General features: G+C 36.8%; 1 pseudogene; it reads right to left on the reverse strand.

Annotated features, from left to right (window-relative positions):
- Window positions 1-497: 497 nt before the first annotated feature.
- Window positions 498-662, reverse strand: LOC145277315 (U2 spliceosomal RNA; annotated as a pseudogene).
- Between the last annotated feature and the right edge of the window lie 11,619 nt (window positions 663-12,281).

Here is a 12,281-nt window from a genome sequence, read left to right on the forward strand (position 1 = left end):
AAAAAGAATAGCCTGTTGGTTCCCCTTTATTCCTTTCCACAACAGTAGTTGTCTTCATATGGAAATTCATGCTACATGTATATTAGTAAACCGTCTATAGACGAAACTTTTTTCTTTTCTCTTTCTGTCCTTGATTCCGTCACTCGACAGGATAGACAAAGGCGCCGTCACTTATGTCAGTCACGTTTTTCATTACTTTCGCCGAAGTGACAACACTATTATATCTTAACCTCAGGCTAAACAAGGCCGATAGCCATTATTCGCGTGCTCTCGTGAAATGAATGAATGCGTGAATGTAGGATTGACATGAAATTCTTAAAGATAAACTAAAATGACCGAAAATGGGCTGAAATGACTTAAATAAATAAAAAGTAAATGATTTTGAATGACTTTAATGAACTTAAGGATGAATTGAATGACCTTAAGAATGACTTGAATGCTTAAAAAAATAACTGGAATCCTTCAAAAACAATTTGAATTATCTGGAGAATGACTTCAATGGCTTTTAGACTGACTGGTTGTAAAGTGGGTGATCATTTTACATTAAATTAATACAGAAAAGTGATCACCCACTATATATCACAAAGTTACAAACAGAAGCACAGCATGTAGTAAGAACAGATACAACACTTTGATCTAGGCCAAAAAGCCAAGAAAAGGGTATTTATTTGCTCCCTCACGGAGCAAATTAGGCGCAGGGCCGATTTTTTTATGTGATGAGTGAAGGGGAAATGGGGACCAACTCCCCGGGGAGTAGGGGAGCTAGATAGTGACAATTAGTATGAAGGGTTGCCCCTACATTGACCAAGGTCTTATATGTGGGGTTGCCCCCACATATGGTCTTTGCTTGCAGTATCTGCCGGAACAGATACTACATTTTGATCTTGGCCAAAAGTCCAAGAAAAGCTTAAAAAGCTAAGAACACCATCTATTAACAACAGACCTTTGATCTTAACCAAAAAGGCCAAGCCCAAAATTTTTATGGACAGACCGACCGACGGAGTGACCTATAGAGTCGCTTGCACGCGACTAAAAATGTTGGATATTTTAAATCAATTGATAAAAATCTATCAGATATAACAGTAAAAAAGGACCGAAAGAATATTTCTTAAAGAACTGTGAGTAAATGAGGAAACTGAAAGCGTCAAATCAGGCATTGGAGCAGAGTCTCGATTTCTGGAAAAATTTATAATAGCGTGGTGATTAATGGCGACTCAATAATTCCTCCACTGCCAAACAATCATGATATTGCTGGCACAGTAACTAAGATGGCTAAACTTCTTGCACAACGGTTACCTCTAATTCTACATGAGAGTTCTGAAATTACTCCCCAAACGTTTCTTTGTAAACAGAAAGAACACTTGATTATGCGATAATTACCGATTTACATGTCTATCATGTCATATAAAACGTTATTTCTCTAAGGAGTGCGGGTATATGACATATAGAAAGTATTGCCAAGGTTTCTCCAAAGAAGGGCGGCTTCTTCTACCGATCTAGAAATATATTCACACCTGAGGGTATCTTGTAACCCTACGAAGCCAATATTCGCCCATGCATGGAAGGGTGTTGCAACATATTGGCTGATGCATCAACCACTAGTCTCTCTCTATTGGACATGGTCCAAAAATTAGTCTGCAGTGAACCTCTCTTCTAACACTGCTATGTTGAATTCCAGTGTTGAAGCTTCCTTTCTTTGTTTCTATTGTAAGAATTTCTTGTATAATGTTAAGTCTTTTCTGAGGCGTCAGCATTACAGTTCTAAGAGACAGAAAAATTTAGACGTATTTCATTCAGTAACAAAAAAGTAAATATATATAATTAATTTTGCTTAAGCGCATATCTTCCATTTCCAAGTAGATTCAGATGTAAGGACATGAGTCATATTTTGGTTAAAAATCACATTATAACAAACATAAGTTCACACATGTTTTAGACTTGTTAACTTATTCTGGCCTCATCTTAATTTGTGTAAATTTTCATGTTTCAAAATGCGCCCTACTAATTTTTGTCTAGAAAACGGAAAAATTTTAAAAGAATTTTTTATTTGCATAAAAATTTTACCGCAAATAACATACACATTTAAAGTATAAATTATTTGTTTGCATATTTTAATATAAAAACATTTACTATGAAAAAAATTATATATTTTAGCAAATAACAAATATTACATTCATAATTTTGACGTATTGTTTAAATTTTTACATTTCTATAGAGTTGAGATTGCTTAGAAACCTAAGTAAATTACGTTGGCATATGTTAGCATTATCTAATACTAGAATGACGGTGAATTTTGACAGAGTAAATCGATTTATGAAAACATAATATTTTAAATTAAAAATGATACTGAATAGACACAGAAATATCGAAATCTATCGTGTTTTAAGGCCTCCGCTTCGAGACTTGCATATTCATCAATGCTATCCACATTAGGATACTGTAGAGGCTAGACTTATAGCACATACACAGCGCCATAATGCCCATTCTTGCTCTTTCATTCTATATGTTTTCATTTATGTGATCTTTTGTAAAGTCTTTTTCGGTTTCTCAAAGAGCATAAAATCTTTATTCCAGATAGCGCCATCTTTATTTTGATGCAACGAAAATGAGTCTATTTTCACTGCTCTCTATTTATTTTGCAATTTCAATTTTCTTTATTTTCTTTAAATCCAAATCGATTTTTGATTAGCAAGAGAAATACATTTTCAATATAACTTCCAGCTCCAACCATCGTAATATCCCACATTTCATCATTTGTCTCTGCAATCAACTTCTGTATGTTATCACTTCCCTTTTTACACACCTTTTATATTACCTGACAAACTTACTATTAACTTTTATTTGCTGTTTTCGACTTTCACTCCACATTACCATGTTTTACTTTTAAAGTTTTCTTATCTCATTTCCGATTTGTAACTTTTCAATCATTGGTATTTTCCATCATTTATTTCATCTATTTTCGCGCTCAAAATATTTGCTATTGTCTTCCACCTTTAGAACAACTTAGTACATGAACTTTTCGAACATATGCTCTATTCAGTAAAAACATGATTACCAGCATGATCTGGCGGATGACATCATGTCAGACTAAATATGATCGGTGTTATCTATTTGTGAAGCAATTCCAGGTAAAAACGCATCAAACTTCCACTTTCCGCGAAAAAATGCATGTCAAAAATGTCCGCTTTTTTTAGGTTTTCATGTTTAGTTATCTCTGCAAGTAAATTAAACCCCTAAATAAATAACTTTCCTTGTTTTGGCCATATTGTACGAGCGGTGTGCAATAAATAATGCCCCTGACCCACTTCCAGTTGTCTGATCTAGCTGAATTTTGCATGTGCAATGATTTATATCTCTACGGGTTATGTAGCAAATTACAGCCCTGAACTAATTGTGGTTTCTGTTTTACAAGTGTTTGAACTGAGTCAGATATGAAATGGAGCCTGCTGAATGTCGAGTAGTGATCCGGTTTTTTGTATTTGAAAGGACACACACTACAGGAGACTTTTAATGAAATGAAAGGAACTTATGGTGATAATGCCCAATCATATGACCTTGTAACACGCTGGCATCGTGAATTCAAACATTGCCGCAAGTCTGTGAAAACAGCTCCCAGACCTGGTCGCCCCCCTTCTGCCATTGATGAGGCATCTGTCCGTCAAGTTGAGGGTGCCATTTTGGAAGATTGGCGCATTACTATTCGCCAAATAGCCCAAGATGCCAAGATTAGTACAGGGTCTTTGGAAACTATCATTCATAACCATTTGCATATGTATAACGTTTCTGCCAGATGGATTCCCAGGTTGCTCACCCCATTCCAGAAGCGAGAACACGTCGAGTGCTCGAGGATGAATTTGAAGATGTGCTAAGAAGATGAGTCCAAGTTTTTCAAAAGTCTGATTGTACAGGATGACCCTGGGTCCATCACTATGATCGAGAGACCAAAGCCCGTCAATGCATTGGAAGCACTTTGACACACCACCTCCAAAGAAGGCAAGGGTGCAATCCTCCGCTGGCAAGGTCATGGTCACAGTCTTCTGGGATCAGGAGGGAGTAGTGATGACAGATTTCCTGGAAAAGGGTACCACAATTACAGGAGACTATTATGCTTCACGTTTGACGAAATTAACGGGAGCTATCAAAATCAAGAGGCGAAGCAATATCAGCAAAGGTACCTTCCTCCTGCAGGACAACGCTCCGGTCCACAACTCGCATGTCGCCAGACCAGAAGCACGGGCGTGTGGTTATAAAATCCGTTCCCATCCTTCCTACTCTCCTGACCTTGCACCCTCTGACTTCCACGTCTTCCCAGCCATGAAGTTCTTATGAAAGAAAAGCTTTTCCCATATGACGCAGCCTTGATTTCTGAAGTTACGTCGTGGTTGTTCTAAAAAACGGTCTCCAGAGCTGCATCAAACGATGGGAGAAATGCATAACTCTGGATGGTTTCTATGTAGAAAAAGACTAATCACTGTGCCAACTTATTGCACGCCCCTCGTATGTTTAAATTATGTCGTCTTTTCAAATATTAAATGGATAATATACTAATAATGGTAGTATACTAATTATAATAATAATCATTCTTAGAATTAAATCGATCATCTTTTAAAGTGCATTGACAACAAATTTCACCAAGACATACATATAATATTGTTTCGGAGTTCCATATATGCCAGTGTATTTGACTATATAGAACACGTGGTGAGACCACAAAAATATGGAAAGCAGTCATTACTGAGGATACAGCTACATTCCTATCCCATCGCGATTAACATCCTTACGAGGTCACAGAAATAAGTGGTCGAAACGTCGTGAAACAACAAAGACGGAGATAACAGTCAGAAAATAAATAAATAAATAAACAAATTACTCATCACAAAAGATTCCAATAATAAAATAATATAATTCATCTAGTCTTGTGGAAGATTCATCTAAATGTTGTCACTATAGGAAACATCACTTAGGGAAAGTGTCTCAATCATCGCAAAAATCAGTTTCAGGTAGACATACCTAAGAGATTTAAATGTGCCATTTTGAATATTAAGTCAGGGTTTAATTGTAAGGAAAAAGTATTGACATTTTAGGTTGTTTAAGAGCAGTGTCTCGTAATGATTTAGTGTATATCCTGTGTAATAGGTATTAAAGTTATCTCAAGTTCTGTAAGTATATGCAAATAGGAACGCGAGAGTGCGAGAGTAATAGGCAAAACACAGTTATAAAGCATGTGATTAAATTGTAAATGACGGATAATCAAACAATTATAATGGCTTTAAACTAATTCATAAAATAAAGATCATTAAAAAATAGTTTGTGTGATAAACATATACAGGTGAAATCTCCTTGAAATTATTGTTGATTTTCTCAGCTTTTGTATTAGTGAAACAGTTTCTCTGTGAATGAGTAATATATATATATATATATATATATATATATATATATATATATATATATATATATATATATATATATATACGGCTCAGGACACTGCCTTGTGGGCCAAGGTTCTTTAACCAAATGCTTAGGATACGGTAACGCTCGAAGAGCTTAGGCCTTGCAGCTGCAGCATGCATGACTCTCCCCTCCGGCATTTGGGGTTAGCTCTGGTGATCGATCGAATAGCATTGGGGTGGAGAGGGATCCTGTAAGTGTGGTGATGGAAAAGTTGTGACGCATGTAGCCATGACAGGCTGGAAGAACTTAGTCAGTTGGCGTGCACACAGGCGACAAAAGGCTAAATATCATAAAATCGCTTTTCGCAAGAATACTTGGATAGTTGTGTGCTCGATGGGACCTTTTATGATCGACCAACCTTTTTAGGAGAGCACTGTATACTCCAAAATTTTGAAGGGGACAATACATTCCGTCTTATACAAAGTTTTCATTGAAACTGCTGGTCAGCTACTTTGTCTGACGGCTGTCCTTATAAGCAGAAACAGGAACCAAAGATATTATGCTGAATGAAATTCACTCTAACTCTGTTGCTGGGAAAAGACTACGAGGGAAGATTGCAATTTTTGCTAAGGAATTGCAAAGATACTATGTAGATATTACTGCACTCTCTGTCACGTTTAGCAAGTGAAGATCAACTGGTTGAGCTTGAATCAGGCCACACGATGTTCTGGCCCGGTAGATCTGAAAATGCGAAGCCTGAGGCTGGTGTGGGTTTTTCAGTTAAGAAACTCCTTACTTTACAAGATCAAGCATCCAGTTGGCATAAATGATCTGCAATGAGTTTGAGAATTCCCCTTGCTGCTTGTCGTTACATGAATGTTCTTCCTTTCTATGCGCCGACTCTTACTTCGTCTGATGCCAATATTCTTTTCATCATAATCTTTTTATCATGCGCTGAGATCTGTTATCACAGGTTTGCCAAGGGCTGAGGGCTTAGTGATGCTTGGTGACTTCAATTAACGGGTAGGATTAGACAATGAGATCTGGTCTCGGCTGGGTTCATATGACATTAGCAGAGTCAATTAAAATGGCCTGCTGCTCCTTTAGCGCTAATGTAATGTCAATATCTTTTATCACAGGAAAAACAATCCTCAGTATAAATATGGGCATTTGCTTGATTGTATACTGGGTAGACGTGGCGGTCTTGGAAATTTTTGCGAAGTCAGATTAATGTGTAGTGCTGATTGTGGTAGTGACCATTTAACGATCCGAATTAAATTCAAAATTTGAATTCGCAAGAAAAGTTTTTCAATGGAGTCAAAGTGCCTAAGCGTATTGGTGTTTCAAAATTGAAGGATCCAGTCGCACGAAGTTACTTGAAATCGGTTTTTAACCAGGATTTTTTAAATTTTGATTGGGAGACAGTAAGAGATACTCCATCCCAAAAAAGTGTTGAAGCTCTTGTATTGAATGTCACTAAACATCAAGATTGGTTTGCTGATAAGTCCAATCTAATAAACTTACAAATTGATACAAAGCGAAAAGCCTATTTAAAAAAAAATCAGCTATTCACCCGTGGACAGGCTAGCTCTCGCTGCCCCATACTCTTCTGTAAGGACTGAGTTTAAGTGTTGTGTGTTCCAAACAAAAAAAAATGATGGACTGACAAGGAAGATGACTGCTTACAATCATAGAGAAGTTAAGACATTTTACACTTTGCTTCGTCAGGTCCGAAAACTTCTTACACTTCACCACTCCTTGCGAAACATGGGAAGCCCCTATGTAAAATGTCAGATGAAATTATAAATCGATTGCATGAAAATTCTCGTGATCTCTTTCACAACCCATCCAATGTTGATGTCGTTGCAATTTCATCCGGAACTTGATGCTGAGCCAACTTTCGTGGAAACAGTTGGCTGCATAAAACAGATACACTCCAAGCAAGCCCCTGGGCTGCATGGCATTCCCGTTGAGCTGTTGAATCATTGTGGTGTCAATGTACATTTTGCGGTCCACTCCTTTATACAGTCAGTATGGCAGGGTGACTCTGTTGTCCAAGACTCGATAGATACCATACTCATTATGTTGTACAAGAAAAGTGTAAGATGTGATTGTGGAAATATCTAGGTATCTTGGAGCTGACTGAGGTTGGAAAGGTATTTGCACGGCTCTTGATAAACCGATTGGAGATTTATATCTGTCCTGATAGCATTCCGGATTCCAAGTCTAGTTTAGAGGTCGACAAGGGACCGTGGATATCGTGTTTTCTAGTAGACAGCTTTTAGAAAAGTGTATTGAGCAGCGTATGTCTCTTTGCCAGGTGTTTATGGAATTAAACAGTGCGTTTGACACAGTTTACCGTAAGGCTCTCTGGAAGGTGCTGGAATAATGTGACTGTACGTCTGTTTTTACGAAAACCTTCAAGCAACTTCATCATAGTATGAAGCGTCGAGCAACTTCAATGTTCGGCTATCGGAAGAATTCCCCATTGATAATGGTGCGAAGCAGAGTGATATATCTGCACCAATACTATTTTCGTTCTATCTGACTGCCGTGCTCTGATGTAGTTTACGTGATTGTGATATGCGTGTTTATATTAGATTCCGAACGACTGGAAAGGTGTTCCCCTCAAAAGCTTCCAAGCAAAAACATTTATTAGTAATGAACTTATAAGGGAGCTGTTGTATTATATGCAGTTAGTGAATGTTTATGAATGTTTGTACCTACTTTTGACTTACAATAAACATTAAGAATACTAAATTCATGTATGCTCCCACTCCTGGTGATCTGTAAGTGGTACCTGATATCTTGGTCTATGGAAATCGCCTTGAAGTGGTAAAATTTTATCTACATTGGTAGTACTTTATCAAATGATGGCACTCCTGATGCTGAAATAAGACATAGAATCAGCAAGGCATCGGGCACATTTGCAAAGGTTACAAGGTAGAACTGGGCTGATGGTGATCTAACTCTGGCAACTAAAATATAAGTATAATAAACATGTGCATTGCAATCTTTACTTATGCCTTTGAAAAAGAAATCCTTTACCGGTCACATGTGGAACAGTTCGAGAGTTTTCCTCAGCGTTCTTTGCTTAAAGTGGGATAGTTTTATCCCTCACACATGTGTCTTAAATAACGCTGAAACCACTAGTATTGCTACCATTGTTACTAAGAACCAGATGCGTTGGGTAGTCATCTTGTCGGGCTTGATAACTATCGATTCCCAAAACAGTTGGCAAATCACCTCAGCACAAGCACAAAAAAACGTGTTCGTGACATCATCAAGTAGAGTTTGCAGAACTTTAATATTCCTGTTGACAATTGGGTGCCCCTAGCGTCCGCTCGCAATCACCGGAGCGTACTAATATACAGGAGCGCAGAACAATTTGAAGCTGCCAAGATATGTGGTCTTAATCACGGTTTCCTCCGAGAATTAGTCCATAGAATTTATTCAGGTATTGAAGAAGAAAACCTTGAAAGACCGGGTCATCTCGTCAAATGTCTATCTATATAAACATTTTGACTCTGTATTTTAAAGTGCACAATTTCTTTATTTAAAACTAATAGCTTTTCATTATGTTAATTATTTTACAAACGAAACCGTTTACGATAGTGTTCAACTAAAAGAGGGGCTTCTTAGTAGTTGTCCACAGACATGCTGTATCACAGCGTTTCAGTGCGACTAGACTACCATTTATACCATGTCAGGGATTGAATCTAAATTGTAAGCCATTTTAGTTTGGGAAGACAACGGAACATTGGCACTGTCATTTCAGAGAATCTTTTATTAGTAAAACCTGCATACAGAAGACGAAGCGCCCCTTTTCGTGTGAAAACGAAAGGATATGTGTATAAATTTTAAATATATTTGTGGAGTAATTCCGATATTAAATTTAGTATCAGAGCTTGGTTCTATCAGATTGGCCAGTTTTTATCACTCAAAGTTTATGAACAGGACTCTCTTATTTTTGATAACCTCATGCCTATACAATAATATTGCAAAATGATACTACAGTCAATTTAAATTTGGGTTATTTTTTAATTTACATGTAAAGATAAACAAATCAAAATAAACAAAGTAAAAACAGGAAAGTGTTTTTGTTTCAAGTCCGTTCAAATATCAGTGATAGTAAGAAGAAATCAATTTTATAATTTACTAGCCTGAGTTACAGGCGTTGCCCGGGTGTTTGTGTGTGTCTGTTGAGCAGAAAAAAACGTTGTAGTAGGCAGGCAGGATCGAGTCCGTGCCGCGAAAGTGAAAAAAAAGTCGAGTTGTGTGTAAGGGTGTTGGTTTAGTAAAAAATAATGGGAAATTGGGAGCGAAAAAAAAGGATTAGTTAGCAGGCTCGAATCCGTAACGCGCTAGAGGAAAAGGAGGAAAAATAAAAATAAACAGTCTTATCGATCCGCCTACCGTGATTGTGACGTTACGGGCGGTCGAAATAATGTTTTTTTATGCGACGCTGTTGACGCGAGGTGGTAATGATTTGCAAAAATGTCAGCGAAAAAAAAACGACTCTCCTTGTACAAAACTGCCCAGAGGAGGGTGAACGAATTAATTTTGGGGGCCAATTCTTTGATATTTGTCATCCGAAGGGTCGAGTCAAAATGATACCGAGTTTTAGGCATACATACATACATGCACACGTCTGAACAAACAGGAAAAATTTATATAATAGGTTATATCTATCTATACTCCTATATATTCGTTTTTCTTTTGTGTGTATTGATATTCATATTTAAAACCCTCTTTTCTATTTATTTAAAAAGAAAATGCAATTTTTTATGTGTGGCTTGTGGAATTACACTCACTAGCAAAAGATCTAGCTAATTTACATATTCATTTTAATTAATTCCCTATTAGTTTTGTCGGTTTTCTCATGGGATCATCATCTTCAGTGAACTATTACGTGTAATTATATTCATGAAGATATTCTACTTGATTTATACTTGCATAATATTTGCGTAAAATGCTTACAGGCAACAAAATTGTTTCCATATATATTTAGTATACGTATATATTTTTGTTTAATCTATCTATCTATCTATCTATCTATATATCTACAGAAGTGAAAGTGTCTGTGTGTGTGTCTCTGTGTGTGTACATTTTTTTACCTAGGCATCACCACATTATCAAGGCCAAGAGGCCACTCAAGGATAAGGGTTAATGGTGTACAGTAGACATTGGACAATATAGTAATCATTAGTAATGAAAATTTGCTAACTTTGATAACTTATATGGAACGGCTCATCAATAACTTATTTACGTTAGACTTGAACACAACCATATTGTAGTCAACCGGAAAGCAGGAAAACGGAAGACAATTCCACAGGCGTGCAGTTTTCAGAAAGAAGCTTTGTTCATGGAATCTACGTTTAGGTTTAGGCACAGATAAAGAGTGGGGGGAATTATTGATAGTGTTTTCAGCTAGACGAGTGTTTCTTGTGAAAGTTAGTCGAACACTTTCCATGAAAATAACGATACATCAGAGACAAACTCGCAACATCTTTTCTGTGAGATAAAGGTTGCAGGGAAGAGAAAAGGACATCTCCTACGAGGCTACGAAGTCTATTTCGAACTCTATAAAGGCAGGACAAGTCCTTTCTAGCAGCTCCTGCCCAGATGTGGCAACAGTATTCCATCCTTGGACGTACCTGGCTCTTATATAGATAGAGAATTTCATCAGCAGTGTACATTTCCCTACGCAATAACTCTGTCAGTTTTCAGTCTACAGACTCGAAATTTGATATACAGGGTTCTGAGATTTGGAAAAATCTATGTAATCGGTTTTCGGCCAGACATTTGATTGTTACGGGGTCAAAGTTCAATGATTTGACTACCAAACTCCTCCGACAATTTTGGGTCTAAACACTTGAAATTTTAGATATGGTTTCCTTGGACAGGGGTCTTACTTAATAACTTGATTTTAGCCCAAAACAATAAATGTTAAGGGGTCATAATAGGGGTCAAATTGAAAAAAATTGACAGCTTTTCTTTTGGGGGGGGTCAAACCTCCAAACACACGGGCAACGCCGGGCTGAAATGCTAGTATTAAACTAGTTTCCTATAAAAAGAAATGTATTCTAATTTGATATATTGCAATGTGTGTGTGTGTGTGTGTGTGTGTGTGTGTGTGTAATTGTAAAACGTATTTTAAAAAGTGATTTTTGTAAAATGGAAGTTTAACATTTGTTACGTATTTAGTATGTTAATTTTGTTAAGAAAAAGTGTTAAGAAAAAATAATCGGGTGTAGTGTTATGGTTCCCTAAGACCAATTATCCATTTTATTCCAATTATGGATAATCCATCTTCTTACCTGGGCTAAATAAGAAAAAAGTTGCTAAAGTCAAACTCCGACAAGTTAATGAAAACGCTATCTTTTCAAAATCATAGAAAGCAATATGTTTTCATTTATTATTTCACTAGATATTTTTTTAAGAATTTGTCGTTGTTTTCTCCCTTATAACATTGTCCGTAATCGTCTCAGCTTCTCTATATATATTTTTTACACGGTAGTCACCACTTATCAAGGCCCGGAAGCCACTCGGGGATAAGGGTTTTTGCGTGTACAGTAATCAATGGGATAATATCGTACTAATCGTTATTAATGGAGATTTGATAAAGTGTCTTACGTAAGGTTTATCAGGAATTTGTTTATGTTGGACTTGAAGACTTCCAAGTTGTAGTCAGGTGGGAAACAGGCAAATGGGAAAGAGTTCCACAAGCGTGCATTTCTAAGAAAGACGTCAGTGTTGAGAATATATAGAAGTAACTTTTGGTTTTCGCTTGGGTAATACAGTTCTTTATAAGTTGGCCAATATTTGGTAAACATAACTCAAAGTTTCTCGCAATATCAAATAGAGACTTCTGTCATCTAAGCATTGTA

Source organism: Euprymna scolopes, chromosome 5 (assembly GCF_053919585.1).
Source record: "Euprymna scolopes isolate OS-2025 chromosome 5, ASM5391958v1, whole genome shotgun sequence".
In the NCBI taxonomy this organism is placed as follows: Eukaryota; Metazoa; Mollusca; class Cephalopoda; order Sepiida; family Sepiolidae; genus Euprymna; species Euprymna scolopes.